General features: G+C 40.1%; 2 long non-coding RNA genes across 3 annotated transcripts in view; one reads left to right on the top strand and one right to left on the bottom strand.

The window, feature by feature from the left end:
* Window positions 1-8,288, top strand: part of LOC120360625 (uncharacterized) — a 33,165-nt gene extending 24,877 nt beyond the window's left edge. Inside the window, exon 4 of one of the 2 annotated variants that reach the window (XR_012513315.1) lies at window positions 7,681-8,288. This is a non-coding gene — a long non-coding RNA (uncharacterized LOC120360625). Of the gene's footprint in view, window positions 1-4,958; window positions 5,248-7,680 lie in introns of those variants that run through there. The other variant, XR_005577082.2, reaches the window with a different exon arrangement.
* Window positions 1-18,203, bottom strand: part of LOC120360626 (uncharacterized) — a 30,411-nt gene that overhangs the window by 6,103 nt on the left and 6,105 nt on the right. The window contains exons 2-4 of the long non-coding RNA XR_005577084.2: window positions 9,886-9,916; window positions 5,922-6,001; window positions 2,412-2,481 (exon numbers count right to left, since the gene is read on the bottom strand). This is a non-coding gene — a long non-coding RNA (uncharacterized LOC120360626). The remainder of the gene's footprint in view (window positions 1-2,411; window positions 2,482-5,921; window positions 6,002-9,885; window positions 9,917-18,203) is intronic.

Below are 18,203 nucleotides of genomic sequence, written 5' to 3' on the forward strand. Positions count from 1 at the left end.
CAGCTTGGGCAACAGAGGGAGACTCTGGCTCACACCTGAGGTCGCAGCTACTCAGGAGGCTGAGGTGGGAGGATCACTCTAGGCCAGGAGCTGGAGGCTGCAGGGAGCCATGATTGTGCCACTGTACTCCATCCTGGGTGACACAGTGAGACCCTGTCACCAAATAAATAAAGGAATGCGGCTCAGCATGGTGGCTTATGCCTGTAATGCCAGCATTTTGGGAGGTCGAGGGGGAGAGACTGCCTGAGCTTAGGAGTTTGAGACCAGCCTGGGCAACATGGTGAGACCCCGTCTCTACTAAAATACAAAAACTTAGCCAGGTGTGATGGCGTGTACCTGTAGTCCGAGACTTGGCAGGCTGAGGCAGGATAAATGCTCAAACACAGGAGGCAGAGGTTGCAGTGTGCTAATAACACAGTACTGCACTCCAACCTGAGTGACAGAGTGAGACTCCATCTCAAAAAAACAAAAAAAATAAAAGAATGAATGATTAAAAAAAAAAAGTGAATTAGAGACTTCTTTATATTTTCCTCCTAAATCATCTTTTTTTACCTAAATCTTTTGTATACACCCACCCAAAAAGCCATTTTTCCTTTATGACCCAACAGAATGAGCTGTAATAACTTTGTAATAATGTGCAAATGTTACCAAAAGTAATGGTAACAAAAGCCAAAAAAGACAAGTGGGATCTAATTAAACTTAAGAGCTTCTGCACAGCAAAGAAACAATCATTAGAGTGAACCAGCAACCAACAGAATGGGAAACAAATTTTGCAATCTACCCATCTGACAAATAGCTAATACCCAGAATCTAGGAAGAAATTAAACAAATTTACAAGAAAAAAACCCTATCAAAAAGTGGACAAAGCATATGAACAGACACTTCTCAAAAGAAGACATTTATGCAGCCAACAAACATGAAAAAAAGCTCATCATCACTGGTTTGCAAATCAAAATCACATTGAGATACCATCTGATGCTAGTTAGAATGGTACATACACAGAACGTGCAGGTTATTAAATAATAAATGATTAAAAAATCAGGAGACAATAGATGCTGGAGAGGATGTGGAGAAATAGGAATGCATTTACACTGTTGGCAGGAATGCAAATTAGTTCAGCCACTATGGAAGACAGTGTGGCAATTCCTCAAGAAACAGAACTAGAAATACCATTTGACCCAGCTATCCCATTACTGAGTATATACCCAAAGGATTATAAATCATTCTGTTATAAAGACACATGCACACATATCATTACCGTGGTACTGTTTACAATAGCAAAGACTTGGAACCAATCTAAAGAACCATCAGTGATACACTGGATAAAGAAAACGTGGCACATATACACCATGGAATACTATGCAGCCGTAAGAAAGGATGAGTTCATGTCCTTTGCAGGGACATGAATGAAACTGGAAACCATCATAATCAGAAAACTGACATGAGAACAGAAAACCAAACACTGCATGTTCTCACTCATAAGTGGGTGTTGTTGAACAGTAAGAACACAGACACAGGGAGGGGAACGTCACACACCAAGGCCTGTCGGGAGGAGTTGGGGGATAAGGGAGGGAAAGCATGGGGTGGAGGGATTGGGGAGGGATAACATTAGGAAAAATACCTCATGCAGATGACAGGGGGATGGATGCAGCAAACCACCGTAGCACATGGTGGTTTGTAACAGACCTGCACGTTCTGTGTATGTACCCCAGAACTTAGTATAATTTTTAATAATAAGTCAGATGCAGCTCTGTTATGCTGCCCAGGTGGTTCTCAAACTCCTGGTCTCAGGCAACCTAAAACCCCCAAGTAGCTGGAACTATAGATGTGTATCAGCACACCCAGCTATTCTACAATTTTTAATATTTTAGTCTCACTACAGAACCAATAATACGAGTAGAGGAACAGTCTCTCCTACCACGTATATAATACCCAAATAATAAATGTCCAAGAAAAACAGCTATGTGCTATTTGCTGTACAGTTTTTCAACTAAAAGGCGCCAGGGAGATTCCATGATTACCACAAGTAATTTGATCCGCTGAAGATTTATACTGGCAAAAATACAGAGGTTACACTAGTATGATTTGAAAGTCAAAGTATTAATATTTATCTAATTAAACCTTAACCAAATTTCGTATTTTCTCTATTGCAGAAAGCATATCCTAATGTGATTTTTCTGTTATGTTTCAGTTCATTTTTGTTTAGCCCTGACCCTGTCACAGCACTTATCAATCTTTTGTTAGTTACCAACGTTAAATAAATTTTTTTAATCAACTAGCCATATGTCTATGGTGTTCTCTGACCAACTTTCCATAACCATCATAAAACAATAATAGTTAAGCCACTGCTAAAATTTAAAAGTAAATACTATGCAAAAGTTGACTGAGAAAATTTTACGAGACCACTTTACCTTGGTAGTAAGTCAAGTCTTCATCATCTGGTTTAGGGGATGAATCCACACACAGTTCGTGGAAAATGTTCTAGAGCAAAAATATACAATAAAAATGAGGAAGCTGATTTTTTTCTTACAAATTTTTTAACTGCCAGTTCATATTCAGCATCCCCCTCCAAAAAACAAAAACACAATCTGGGACAAGGTCAGCCAACTGTATATTAAATAACATCTCTTGATACAATTGAAATATGGCGTCTGTTCTAAAAATGGATTTTGGTTACCTATTCCTGCCTCCAGCCGTCTAAATCTATAAAATATTCAATCAAAACTGACCTTGAGCTCCATAACAGATAGCAACAGCCAATATATTGGCAGAGCTTAACAAATAATTTACCCTCAGAAATTATCTGTCCTGAAGCAGAACATGAAACTCAATTAATGGATGACGTAACTTTTGTCCCCTAAACTGGAAGGAACCTTATGACCTAAACAAGATAGGTAGATCCACTGTCTCTCGTCCATTGTCTATTTCTTTTTTTTTTTTTTTTTTTTTTTTTTTGAGACGGAGTTTCGCTCTTGTTACCCAGGCTGGAGTGCAATGGCGCGATCTCGGCTCACCGCAACCTCCGCCTCCTGGGTTCAGACAATTCTCCTGCCTCAGCCTCCTGAGTAGCTGGGATTACAGGCACGTGCCACCATGCCCAGCTGATTTTTTTTGTGTTTTTAGTAGAGACGGGGTTTCACCACGTTGACCAGGATGGTCTCGATCTCTTGACCTCGTGATCCACCCGCCTCGGCCTCCCAAAGTGCTGGGATTACAGGCTTGAGCCACCGTGCCCGGCCGTCCATTGTCTATTTCTGGTTAAAAGACTAATCTGTGTCACTTAAAAATGGCAGTCTTGATTCCTCAGCATGAAAACCACTTAAGAAGGTCCCACTGCTTTCCTTTGTCCCAAAAGAGTACGGAGAATCCCCTGCTATATTTGAAATGTGTGAGAGCTAAATGTACAAAAGTCTAATAAGGTGTATTTTCTTACTGAGGATACTCTTCCCAGGAAGATTAAAACATTAACAATTATAAAAATCCAATTATTTTCACTCTATAGGTCCTACCTTATTCAGGTCCACAAACTAGTAAGCCCTTAAAAACCTTCATAGGCACTCAGATAGCTGGAAAAACAGTCCTGGCAGTTGTACCTCTATTTCCCTAGGTACTCTCTTAAGTATCTTTCGTCCTATGGGTTCCCACTTCCAGATTCCACTTATGTAGGGCTCCGTGGCAGTTTCCAATCTTCAAATCTTCAGTCTTTGAAAGCACTGAAAGGATGGCCTCAAATGACCAGGAGTGGGAACACTCTAGATTCCTGCTCCTGAGTAACAACCTAACTGGAGTCTCTACTATCTACCAGCACAGACACACCTCTAACTCCCCAGCTGAGCTTGATGACTGATTTGACAGCCAGTGATGCCCCTGACCCAGCCTACATGGATATGGGAAGGACATGAGTGAACTGGGAAAAGAGGTAGAGATGAGGAGACACCTGCCCTGGGCCACAGATCTATGTCGTTCATATCAAAAGAGAAAACATTGAATTGCAACAGTCTTCATAGGAAAGAATAAACTTTTATATTTCATAATCAATCAGTGCAGTATTCTTAGAAGATGACAATTTTGGGCCGGGCGCAGTGGCTCAAGCCTGTAATCCCAGCACTTTGGGAGGCCGAGGCGGGTGGACCACGAGGTCGAGAGATCGAGACCATCCTGGTCAACATGGTAAAACCCCGTCTCTACTAAAAATACAAAAAATTAGCTGGGCATGGTGGTGCGTGCCTGTAATCCCAGCTACTCAGGAGGCTGAGGCAGGAGAATTGTCTGAACCCAGGAGGTGGAAGTTGGAGTGAGCCGAGATCGCGCCATTGCACTCCAGCCTGGGTAACAAGAGCGAAACTCCGTCTCAAAAAAAAAAAGAAAATGACAATTTTGGTATTCACAGAATAAATTTTATAATATGACTGCTTCTAAAATTAGCTGTTTGGTATGTTGTCTTACTCTGTAAACGACTTTTATAAAACAGCTATCATATCAATGAAACTTCTTTCTCTGAGGCCTGACAGTTATGAAGAGAAACTAGCTGCTGTGGTTTACCCCAATTCCAGCACTCCCTCCTGCCTCCAGTACTCTCCACAGCAATACCCACTTTTGCTAGACTGGGCATATGCCCAAGGAACTGGAAGTGAGGTGTCTGAAGCTTCCTTGGTTTTAACTCCAAAGTCCCCCAACACACTTTTTTTCTTCCCCGCTCCTTGCCCTTTCACAATCCATCTTTGCAAAAGTAATCTTTAGATCTGTCATCCTGATGCTTCTCTTCCTAACTGCTTTTTAGGGATAATTGCCACCACATTTTTCATCTTTATTCAGCAGTAGTATACACCAATAATTTCTGTTTTCATCTCATTCTGCTTCCTCTGTGTCTAGAATCCTACATCAGAAATAAAAGGAGATTAATGACTTCCCTTGATTCTGTTATTTTTTTAAATTGCTATCCAATGGTTCTTTTTCAGATTTCTCTAAAGGAAGGCTATTTCTTTGTTATTCAGAGCTGTGTCCAAGGAACAGCACCAACACCACCAGAAGGGCCGAATCCCACAGGTGCTGAAGGACAATGTCCATTTTCCAGAAGCTCTTCAACTAATTCATGAAAATTTGGATGCCCTGCTCTACACTAATGTGCTTCCACATTTACCTTAATTACCCATCTGGAACTTAGCCTCAATTTCTTCCCTATTAAGTCCCTGAATTTAATTCTGCATTATAAGCCATAATGTTTCTAATAAACTTTTAATCAGGCTATACCTTCTCTAACTTCCTCTCCATAAATCACATGACACTATTCAATTACGTTACTTTGGCCTATATGATACTATCCGATGAAGTTATAACATTTTCTATAAAACTAAATTATGGCCATACATGGCTGACCATTTAGGGTGATATTCATCTGTGGTAGATAAAACAGGTCTGTGTTGTGAGGTACCTCAATTTTTAATGCCTCTCCAATAGTGAGAATGACAGCAAGAGCAGGAAGATGATACTCTAATTCTCTTGACATATTTTGGCGCTGGAAGCTGATGTTACCTTCTTTCCTATTTCTGTCACCTGCTCTTCCCTCTACAAATCAATTTGACTTTACTACCCTCCTTTACATACACCACATACTATTTCTTCATTTATTCCATGTACACTCTGCCCCCCTCATTCTTTCTCTTTCATTTCCTCTTCCCTGTTTCCTGACTTGCCTCAGATCTTGAGAGTATCTTAAAATGGGAACTAATAATTCAGCTCCTTTAGTGGTACTCTAATAGACTCAACTGCTGACCCCTGATTAGATACACAACTTATCACCATTTTACTTCTCTTTTACTTATTGTATATTTAATATAACACTTTCTTTAGCTATTTGAATATATTAGTGCTCATATTTTTTAAAAATTCCATCAAATGCCTTATTAAAATAGTATTCTTACCTTTTTATGACTATACTGGTCTTGTTTTGTTTCCATTGGAAGGTCTAGGTTAAAGGCTCTGACACTTTGTTGGGGACACACTGTTGAGGCAATATCAAGCATGAGTTTCTGTTTAAAAAATTATGAGTCAAAGACTTTCTTATCAATTTTCTTTCTTTTTTTGAAAGAGGGCCTCACTCTGTCACCAAGGGCTGGAATGTATTGGCATGATTATGGCTCACTGCAATCTCAACCTCCCAACCTCAAGCAATCTTCCCACCTCAACTTCCTGAGCAGCTGGAACTTCAGCTAGGCTACTTTATTATTTTTGTAGAGACAAGGTCTCACTATATTGCCCAGGCTGGTCTCAAACTCATGTTGGTTTTTTGTTATTTGTCTTTTTTTCTTTTTTTTTGGGGGGGGGGGGTGTTGTGGGAACAGAGTCTCACTCTGTCACCAGGCTGGAATGCAGTGGCATGGTCTCAGCCCACTGCAACCTCTGCTTCCTCGGTTCAAGCAATTCTCCAGCCTCAGCCTCCTGAGTAACTGGGACTACAGGTAATACCCCATCACACCCAGCTGATTTTTTTTTTTTTTTTAGTAGAGACAGGGTTTCACCATGTTGGCCAGGATGCTCTTGACCTCTTGATCCACCCACCTCAGCCTCCCAAAATGCTGTGATTACAGGCGTAAGCCACCGCGCCCAGCCCAAACTCCTGGTCTTAAGTAATCCTTTCATTTCTGCCTGCCAAAGTGTTGAGATAACCAATGTGCACCACCACACTCGGAACTAACCAATTTACTTAAATAAATCTCAGTTTACCCAAGCTTGGTGGCTCACTCTTAGAATCCCAGCCCTTTGCAAAAGCAAGGTAGGTGGATTGCTTGAGCTTGGAGTTAGATGAGCTTGGGCAACATAATGAGAACCTGTATCTACAAAAACAAACAAAAAAACGTGAGTTAGGCATTGTGGTATGTGCCTGTAGTCCCAGCTACTTGGGAGGCTGATGTGGGAGGATACTTGAGCCTGCAAGGTGGAGACTGTAGCGAGCCAAGATCATGCCACTGCACTCCAGCCTAGGCAACAGAGCAGGACTCTGTCCCCAAAATTTCAATGTAGTATTTTAAAACTAATTTGGCGTAAAAAATAAGAGAAGCATGTACTGAAAACCAAAGCATTCCAGTAGAGGATGTCATCTACACTTTCTAGAGCAGGCTGAGCTGTTACCTTCGTATGTCCATTGGCTTATTATCCAAGCATGGCAGCCCAAAGGAAACATATTCACAAGACAGAATATTAGCATGCGCCTATTTCAGTCAGGAACTAGCTTCAAAGTACATAACTCTACTTTGCAATCTCCACCAAAAATAAGAATACATTTAAAAAATATATATTCGCAGCCAAGCGCGGTGGCTCACACCTGTAATCCCAGCACTTTGGGAGGCTAAGGCGGGTGTATCACGAGATCAGAGATCGAGACCATTCTGGCCAACATGGTCAAACCCCGTCTCCACTAAAAATGCAAACATTAGCTAAGCATGGTGGCAAACACCTGTAATTTCAGCTACTAGGGAGTCTAAGGCAGGAGAATCGCTTGAACCCTGGAGGCGGAGGTTGTGGTGAGCTGAGATCATGCCACTGCACTCCAGCCTGGGTGATGGAGTGAGACTCATCCTCAAAAAAAAAGGCTTCAAAGGCACTCAGATATCCAAGCAGAGAGAGTGCTGGAAAAATCTATTTCCCTAAGTACTATCTAAATATCTTCCTATGGGCTTCCAGATTCTACTTGTGCAGGGCTCCATGGCAGTCTCCAATCTTTAAATCTTCAATCTATGAAAGCACAGATTCCTGAAAGGATGACCTCAGATGACCAGCAGTAGCTCTCTACATCCCTGCTCCTGAATAACAAGCTAACTGGAGTCTCCATCAACTGCCCCAGCAGTTCCAGTTACCCAACGGAACTTCATGACTGATTGGCCAGTCAGTCATGCCCCTGACCCAGCCTACATGAATATTGGCAGGCCATCAGTGAATTATGAAAGGCAGCAGAGGTGAGAAGGCACCTGCCCTGGGCTACAGATCTATGCAGTTCAGGAATCTCCAGCCCCTAGTACTCAAGAAGCTCTAAGCCACCCCTCTGTAAGTCAGAATGGAAGCACATGACACCACATTTCTATCTGCTGTAGAAACTCCTCCCCATGTCTCAAAATGCTTTAGCATCTTTCAGTAAAAATCTTCAAGTTTGTCAGTTATTGATTTAAAAAAAAAGGCAGCAACGTGTTTAAAGCTCCCTTCAACTCTCTATTTTAATGTGCCTTTGTAAATTCCAACATCTTGTTTTCTTCTTCTTTGTAATTTATCTTTATTAAACTTGTCATAAACTCCAATATTCCGATCTCTTACTGAAGAATCCATATTCCTATCCAATCCAGTGTTGTTTCTTCAAACCTGGCCTTTCCCTGCTCATTCCATTCTTAGCCGCTTCCATTGGGTTTACCAGTTAATTTCATTCTCATTCTATCCACTGGGTGCACCAGACTCACTCCCCTTTGTATCGTCGTCGTCGTCATTATCTGAGACAGAGTCTCACTCTATCACCAGGCTAGAGGGCAATGGCATGATCTCAGCTCACTGCAATCTCTGCCTCATGTGTTCAAGCTCCTGCCTCAGCCTCCCAAGAGGCTGGGACTACAGGCACCCACCACCGTGCCCAACTAGTTTGTTTTTTATTTTTAGTAGACTGATTTTCACCATTTGCGCCAGGATGGCCTGGATCTCTTGACCCCATAATCTGCCTGCCTCAGCCTCTCAAAGTGCTGGGACTACAGGTGTTGGCCACCATGGCATGACTGTAATCCCAGCTATTTTGGAGGCTGAGGCAGGAGAATCACTAGAACCAAGGAAGCAGAGGTTGCAGTGAGCCAAGACTGCACCACTGCACTCAAGCCTGGGCAAGAGAGCAAGACTGTCAACAACAACAAAATGCCCATAAAATAAAAGAAGGGTGAGTACTGGGCTTTAAAATGAGTTTAAATCTCATTTCTGCCACTTCCTATGTCCAAAAAGAAAACTATCCTAATCTATTCCAGTCTCAGGTTCTCTATCTAGAGAAACACTTGACTAGAATGTTTAACACAGGTTGAAGTACTAGAGGTTATTTTAATTAGTCCTATGATTCCTTAAAATTCTGAAATTCTTCATGCTTTTGATTGTCTATAAGAAAATTGGGGATACATAGCCAGCAGGATTTGAAAAAATAATAGAACAAAAGAAACACCAAAAGCAGAGAAGATCACTTTAAAACATCAAGAGAAGGTTATGGAAATGTCATGGAAAAAGAAAAAAATACTGAAGAAAAGTATTGTGGAAGTAGGCAGAAATACTAGCCTAAAGGGAAAACCAAACTTCCAAACTAGGAAGTCAAATAATTTCTAAGACTTGTCTAATCTTGCTTTTGTAAGATTTACAATTCTATGGCCAAACCTTAACAATGCCCTAAAGCCTCTGATGGTAAAGATAAGATATTGGTTACCACTGAAACTGTCAAATTTATTAGGACAATCACTTGGACCAACCTCATTTCTAACAATAACCTTAAATGAGAGTTAACATATAACTAGATTTGACTGTATTCATTAATCTGATTCTAACATATTATTTTGATCCAATTGCTGCACAGATCTTTATCCATCTATGCTGAGGAACAAAATAAAGATTTGGAAGCCAGGCAGGCTGATGGTTTCACTGTGAGTCAGCTACTTTATTAACTATGGGATCATTAGCCAATTAATCAACCTCTCTAAACCACAGTTGCCTATTTAATAAAGAGTAGGTTATAAGAACACAGATGTTGTGATGGATTTATGAGAAAATGCATAGCACGTAATAATGTGGTTAGCCCAGAATACAACACTCAACAGATTCTAGTTTATTCCATCTGTATTTCCTTAGTTAATATAATTTTTTAAATCTGAAAAATCCTACCTGACTGCAGATTCATCAGAACTCCCAGAATCTATTAAAGGAAAAGGTGAAATGCATTGTAAATCAATAATAAATATACAGAATATTAAAAACATAAGAAGGCACCGTCATGCATGCCTGCAATCTCAACTGCTTGGGAGACTGAGGCAGGAGGACCACTTGAGAAACCCAGAAGTTTGAGACCAGTTTGGGAAACATAGCAAGACTCTACTTTCATAAAACCCATTATGCGGCCGGGCGCAGTGGCTCAAGCCTGTAATCCCAGAACTTTTGGGAGGCTGAGGCGGGTGGGATCACGAGGTCGAGAGATCGAGACCATCCTGGTCAACATGGTGAAACCCCGTCTCTACTAAAAATACAAAAAATTAGCTGGGCATGGTGGTGCGTGCCTGTAATCCCAGCTACTCAGGAGGCTGAGGCAGGAGAATTGCCTGAACCCGGGAGGCGGAGGTTGCGGTGAGCCGAGATTGCGCCATTGCACTCCAGCCTGGGTAACAAGAGCGGAACTCCGTCTCAAAAAAAAAACAAACAAAAAAAAAAACAAAAAAAAAAAACAAGGCCGGGCGCGGTGGCTCAAGCCTGTAATCCCAGCACTTTGGGAGGCCGAGGCGGTTGGATCACGAGGTCAAGAGATCAAGACCATCCCGGTCAACATGGTGAAACCCCGTCTCTACTAAAAATACAAAAAATTAGCTGGGCATGGTGGCACGTACCTGTAATCCCAGCTACTCAGGAGGCTGAGGCAGGAGAATTGCCTGAACCCGGGAGGCGGAGGTTGCAGTGAGCCGAGATCGCGCTATTGCACTCCAGCCTGGGTAACAAGACCGAAACTCCATCTCAAAAAAAGAAAAAAAAACTTATGCACCCTTGTGTGCATGTTTTAGACCATTGTTCTTTAAAGTATAGGACTGATGCTTTCTTCCAAAGCATTCCTTTGGGAGCATACCTGAGATCTTATTAGAATTATTATAAATTATACCTACTGGTATGTGATTAGTGCAGTAAGAATTCTTACTGTCCTTACTTTGTATTTATTAAATGCAAAGAATGCATTTATCAAAATTTGGTATCTACAAGTGAACTGCAGTATACGAGTCATCTAAGACAAACCATATGAGACTAAAAATGGTATTGTTATCAGGTGTGATGGCTTACCAGTGTCAAACAGCATGATTTCTGAACCAACATATGAAGGACAGTTAAAACAGTATACAGTAGTTCCCTTATCCACGACATGTGTGTAAAAGACAGACTTGCCATGTTTTTCTCTGCTCCCACACCACAGAAACAATCATCAACAAAGAAGGCTTCCATGACCAAACGTGTAAGAGAGGTTTTCCCTACCAACAAACAAGCAATCATTTCTGCAGACAACACAAGCTGGGTGTCCTCTAACTCACTTCTCATTCTCTGTCTAAAGATAGCATCTGATTCCACAGATAAAGGGCTCAGTCCCATGAGACTGCCTCCCTACATCAGCCCTAAGTCTGAAACTCCAGAACTTCTGACCAACCAGCTTCAATTTGGGATTCAATTGAGGTTCCCAGGACCCCTTCTTTGGGTTAAACTGAATAGCTGGAATGGCTCAAAGTACTCAGAGAAATATTTACCAGTTTGCTATGAATAACATTACAAAAGGTACAGATGAGATGCATAATGAAAGTGTGGGGGAAGTGGGACGAAGATTACATGCCCTCCCAGGACACATCATCCTCCAGGAACCTCAATGTATTCAGCAAACTGGAAGCTTTCTAAGCCCAGTCCCTTTGGGTCTTTATGAAAGCTCCAATACATATGCACCACCGATTAAGTAAATCACTGGTCATTGGTGACTGAAAACCTTCAGGCTTTCTCTTTGCCCCATAGTCTGCAGAGTGAGACAGGAAATCTCAAACTCTAATGGTCTTCATGGTAATGACGAATTGCCATTCTGAATCTATGTAGGGGCTTCCAGCCTTCCATCATTAGCATACAAAAAGACATCAGTTTGGAATTTCTAACGATTTAAAGAATTGTACACCAAGAAATGAGTTACCGTCCAAACACAGATTTTACAACTGCAGTTTTGATTTCTGTGGTTACAGCTAATAGTCAACTGTATTCCAAAAATATTACATGGAAAACTTCAGGAATAAACATGTCATAAGTTTTAGTATGCCATTCTGAGAAGTGCAATGAAACATTGAGACTCTCCATCCAGACCAGGATGTGAATTATCTCTTTGTTCGGTACATCCACACTGCATATGCTGTTCACCCATTAGTCATCAACATGGTCTCCTTCTGTTGCCGGCCATCAAAATCATTAAGGCCTGGAGATCCAGGGTCACTCACAGCTCATGATCTTTTTTCTGACTTAGATTCAGGGGGGTGCATAGTGGCCTAACACTGCATTACAATGCCTACCTCATTCACCTCACTGCATCTCATTACACAGGCATTGTATCACTTCACATAATCACAGGAAAAATGGTGAGAACCACAACAATATATTTTATTATGAGTTATAGTTGTTAATTTCTTACTGTGCCTAATTTATAAAGTAAATGCTATCACAGATATATATGTGTAGAAAAAACGGTATGCGATTCAGTACTATTTGTGGTTTCAGGCATTTACTGGGAGTCGTGAAATCTCTCTCCTACATTTAAGGGGGAACTACTTCACTTATTTTGTTGAACACAACACAGCCTCCCTACCTCTGCAGTTAAAACTGTTCAGGTTAGGATAAAATGACTTATCACCAGGAGCCAGCAAAACATAAGAATCAGACCAGAAACAAGGATCCTTGCAAAAACTTTCCAGCTGCCAGTGGAGAAGAACTCAATAGATATCAATGTGTTACTCTGGCTAATACTCTTCTGGGGAAGGTGGTGGGTGGTTTACTTAGTTACAGCTATATGCTCAGCTCTACGTATAACAAGGCCCAAATTCACCTGCCATTTTACCTCCCACAGAAAGAACCACTGGAAAGATCACTCCTTTAGGAGCTTACCTAGTCCGAATCACACCTCACATTCAGCGAGAAGCTTAAGAAACACTGGGGAGGTATGGCAGGCTGTCAGGCAGTACTATCTGATGGGAAAAATACATAGAAAGAAAATATCAGCCGGGCGCGGTGGCTCAAGCCTGTAATCCCAGCACTTTGGGAGGCCGAGGTGGGTGGATCACAAGGTTGAGAGATCAAGACCATCCTGGTCAACATGGTGAAACCCCGTCTCTACTAAAAGTGCAAAAAATTAGCTGGGCATGGTGGCACGTGCCTGTAATCCCAGCTACTCAGGAGGCTGAGGCAGGAGAATTGCCTGAGCCCAGGAGGCGGAGGTTGCGGTGAGCCGAGATCGCGCCATTGCACTCCAGCCTGGGTAACAAGGGCGAAACTCCGTCTCAAAAAAAAAAAAAAAGAAAGAAAATATCAATGCCTTCTTGCTACCAGAATGTGCCAATGCTTTCCCCCCTCCATAGGAGAAAAAGAAAATTATTTTTTAACCTCATATAAAGCAAAATTGTGTGATTTCTTTGCCATCCCTCATGACAAAGAATCTAGTCATAGGTGAGTCATGTCATCATAATACAGATTGTTTTCAAACTCATCCCTGTAGGGCTAATGGCCCACAGGGTCTTAGGGTGTCCCTTATGCTGTGCTGAAGCACAGGAACTGAGAAATAGAGACAGGACACAGAAGTACAAGGAAAATGCAGCTGGGCTTGGGGGGCCACACCACCTATCAGTGGAGTCAGGTGAGGCCCCAAATGTCCAGAAGCATGAGCATTTATTGTGTATAGGTTAGGAGGCAGGGCAGTGAGTGAAGTCATCTTTAAGGATAGTGATAGGGTCATGAGCAATAAACAAGGGGTCCACCCCCATTAGGTCACCTAGGCTGGGAGGTGGACAGTGCACAACAAGGGGTCCATTCCCATTAGGTCATTGAGGCAAGGGCCACGTGCAATAAGGGGTCCACCCCCGTATGTCACTGAGGCATGGAGGTGGGCCATGTGCAGTGAAGAGGGTGCAGTGTGCAATACCTCTATCTATGGGCAAGCTACTAAGAAGATTTATAGGAGGATGCTTTAAGTCACATAGCAGTGACAGAGCTGTCAGGGTCTACACTACCTGCTGGCAGCTTCCAATGAGTTCTATAGGGGAATGGTTTTTGAGCAGCACAGTATCAAGAGCTGATAAAGTCCACAGTCACCAAGGTGCAACTGTCGGTCTGACGGCAGCCTTCCACAAGAACTGAAGCAAGGTCCTACAACTCTCTTGTCCCGGGCCTGCCATACAGTGGGTATTTTTATGATATTGAATGCTGCCACCAAGGCCATGGATTTCTGTTCTGGTGTAATTGTTCTTCCCTTAAATCATGCTCTGCACTGCGTCTGCTCTAGACATTCTTCCGATTATAAGCTCTTATTCCTTAATTCATGCTCTGTACTGTGTCTACTCTAGGCATTCCTCCAATTATAAACTAAGATATAGGATTCTATATATATATGGAAATAACTGAGTGGTAAGATATTCTTTAGGCACTCATTCTATGAACTAACATTATATAGAGAGGATTGTATAAAGGGAAATAACTGAGTAGTAACACTATAAATGAGATATTCTCCAAGCCCTAATTCTATCAATTAATACATGATTATATAAAGGATTATATAAAAGGAAATAACTGAATAGTAACACTATAAACTGAGATATTCTCTAGGTCTTAATTGTGCTAGGATTCTGCTTAGCTCTCCTTCCATGGTACCTATATGGGGGGTTACCCACAATCCCTCAAAGGAAAAGGATCAGTGAGGCGCATGGGTATTTATCTATAGCATTCACTGCCTGGTCTTATTTCCAACTGAAAGTATGTATGGAAGACTCTGTGATTCCAGTTTTATAAAGTACAACCTCTTGAACGTGTTCCCTTCCAAGGAACACAGTGTCTATCTGAACCCACCCCATAAACCAAGATGCTCCAGTTTGTGCTGTGTGATAATGCATGGTGTCATTTTCCTCAACTGTTTCCATTATGTGGCAAATATCTACACAAATCATGTTTTCTAAATACGTAAAACACATATCATCAGATCTTATGATTAAAAATATCAGAAGAAAAACAAAAGGACAAAGTCTATCTTAACCGACTACATTCAATTACCATAGAACTTTAATTTTTTAACTAGTCAAAAATATATCCACTGTATTATTTCAACTATCTGACTCTTCTGAAAAAAGTAAAACTATTAAGATAGAAAAGATCTTTTATCTCCACAGCCCCCCAAACCTAAAACACAGTAGCAAATACTTTAAGTTTTTTACATAAATTAATGATCTAAATTATTACCTCTAGAGCAGTGTTTCCTTACCTATATTGCAAAGAATATTTGCTTATTGTACCCCAAGAGAAAGACTCCATGACAATCTGCATATGAGAAGTACTACAAAACTGTATTTTATATCCAATAATCAAGATATCTCTTGAACTTTACCTAATACCTATCTGACATTTTGTGGCAAATGTTAACATTTAAGGAATTAAGAGTTTCAGAGATACAGTTTCCAGAGCTTCCCAATACAGTTTGAGGTTTCCTCTGGGTGGTACAAACTTGCTTGATTCACTTCTATGAATGATGTTAGGATCCCAGATGCCAAAGTCAGGCACTCCTGCTCCGAGTCACTAATGAAATGAGCTCTGAATTAAGAGTGATTGGCTTCAAATATACATATTTTCCATATTATTAAATAGTCCATGGATTTCTTTTAATACAAGAGAACAAATTTTTGTCTTAACTGTTATAAAGCTCAGTATGTTCTGCGTAAGAGAGGTTTAAAAAACTTAAAAATAAATATTTAAAAAACCAAAGCTCAGTAAGAAATTCTATTTTCAATTGTAATGGTAATGCTGGGACCCTAATGCAACTCTACTTTTTAAATCCATTTCTATTGGTTTCCATTTAAATGGCTATTTAAAATTACTTTTTATTTTAGGCTAAATAGAAAGCAAATACAGATATAATGGCTTATCAATAAAAGTTCTCATGCTGATCCATATGGGTTATTTCTAGCACAATGAAAGTCAATAAGTCACTTGCATTTTTAAGGAAGACTGCTGAGGAGAAAGATATAATGTCTGCAATATTCATAAACTATCTAAGTATAACCTGGAATAACCTAAAAAAACTTCTAGGCATTTGTATGGGAAGATGATTATCTGTGGTATAGACAGAGTTTTAAACTAAATTCTAAAATTCAACCCTATAACTGATTTATATAATCTATAGACTATATATTATAAACAAATACACATTGACTTAAAAGCCTTGAAATCTTTATCAAAATTACAACATAAGAGTTGCAAACTCAAATACTTACAAGGACAAAGGAAGGTTATCTGAGTAAGGAAAGTACTGATGTGGGCACAATAGCAAACTGGAGAACATATGCCTTTTATAAAGAAGCATCCTCTGCACAGCAGGCCAACAGTGATAGAAACTCAGGGGACACCATATTTGTGCTTTTTTTAAGACAAGTCTGAAGTACAGATTTCTGCCTAAGTCTTCTAAATTTTACATGTTGACTCAATTCATAGAGGCAAAAAATTTGTGCACGTTTAGAATATAGCCCTTTTGTTGTTTTATTTGCTGTGAATGTGAAACTAGATGGCTGTGTATATTCCAAGTATTTGCATGTAAAATATTTTCTTTCTCTAGTATCATATGTTTTGCCAAAAAAATCAGGCCCTCATATATGATAAAAATTGCTATTAAGACTCATAGTAGCCACTTCAAGAATTTTTCCAACATGTATTCATATACAATCTATTTCTATATAATTTTCCCAGATTGATAGCCAAATAGTTTACATGACTGCCAAAACTATTAAAATAATTTCTAGGAAAATTATTTTAATCAAAAGAATTTTGATTTACATCAAATTTATATCAACTTCATGGATTTCAGTGTGTAAAGCTGACATCCTGGTTATGCTAAAAATCTATAAACTTAACAGACATACTGAGATAGATCATAATACAGCTTCAACTAAAAAAAAAAATTTAGGATTAGCTATTATTCTAATTGAGAAAACCCAACTTGTAATGAACACTTGTTGACACATAACCACCAGTATGGTGACAAATGGATATGAAATCATTAGAGTCAGCTTCTACTTATTGAAAGATTACCCATAAGCAAATTTTTAAAGACTCTGAATGCAGTGAATGATTAATCGTGCGGAAAAAATGTATTATTCTGTAAGCTAAGAGATACTGCCAATAATATTCCCTTTCACTTCCCAGTCACAGACAGAGAAAGACAGGCAAGTCAGGCTAATTTTACTGAAAAGGACAACTTTGAAGAAAGTAGCACCTAGCAAACACCAACTCACATAAAAATTTTTTACATTTTTTAAGATATACAAATGTATATATTGCACTTATCAATTCTGGGGTTCTTAAACAGGAGTGTATCCAAACCTCAAGGTTTTTTTGTTTGTTTTTTGTTTTTTGCTATTATTGTGATTAGAGATAAGAGTCTCACTATGTTGCTCAAGCTGGAATCAAACTCTTAGGCTCAAGCTGGGACAAAGGGAACATGCCACTGTGCCCAGCTTCAAGAAACCATTTTAAACATACACATTCAGGCCTTATTAGATCTATTACATCAAAAGCATCAGGGGAAAGCCTAAAGTTTTAGATTTTTAACAAAATTTGCTCAGGTCACTATCATGCACAATTCTGAGAATTAGTGCAGCAGGCAATCACTTCAGTCTCATCCCTCACCCACATGGCTAATTCCCTTTATCAGTTGTAGATCTGGCCAAAAAAAGAAAAGAGTAAGAGACAGTCATTTATTGAATCTACATTTAATTTTCATGGGTATGAACAGAACAGGGACAAAAACTCAAAATCCAACTTTATTTTGCTACTAATAAGCTCCTTATCTGCCACCTTTCCATCAAGACATTCTAGATTTGAGTGGAAAGTTTAGACTCTTAGATCTAAGTGGCTGTTTCTGCCTGGATGGGTAATAAGTCAGTTAATAATTTGTTTCACCTTCTGTTGAAGTGTTTCTCATTTTGTCACCACATATTCACTGCCAATATGGTTTCCTCAGAGTCCTTCTAAAATTAATCTCTAGGCAAGTGTTAACTCACTCTCTTTTTCAAACCAAAATTGATTAGCCCCAAAGCTAAAGAGCACCTAGTCTCAACACATAAACTGGAAGAACAACAAACTAAAAAGACTCTTCTTGGCATTTTCCCTTATTATCTAATTTCCAAGTGACCTGTGTATTCCCAATGGCTCTCCTTTTCCCTTCCCAATTTTCCCTC

Source organism: Saimiri boliviensis, chromosome 13 (assembly GCF_048565385.1).
Source record: "Saimiri boliviensis isolate mSaiBol1 chromosome 13, mSaiBol1.pri, whole genome shotgun sequence".
Classification (NCBI taxonomy): Eukaryota; Metazoa; Chordata; class Mammalia; order Primates; family Cebidae; genus Saimiri; species Saimiri boliviensis.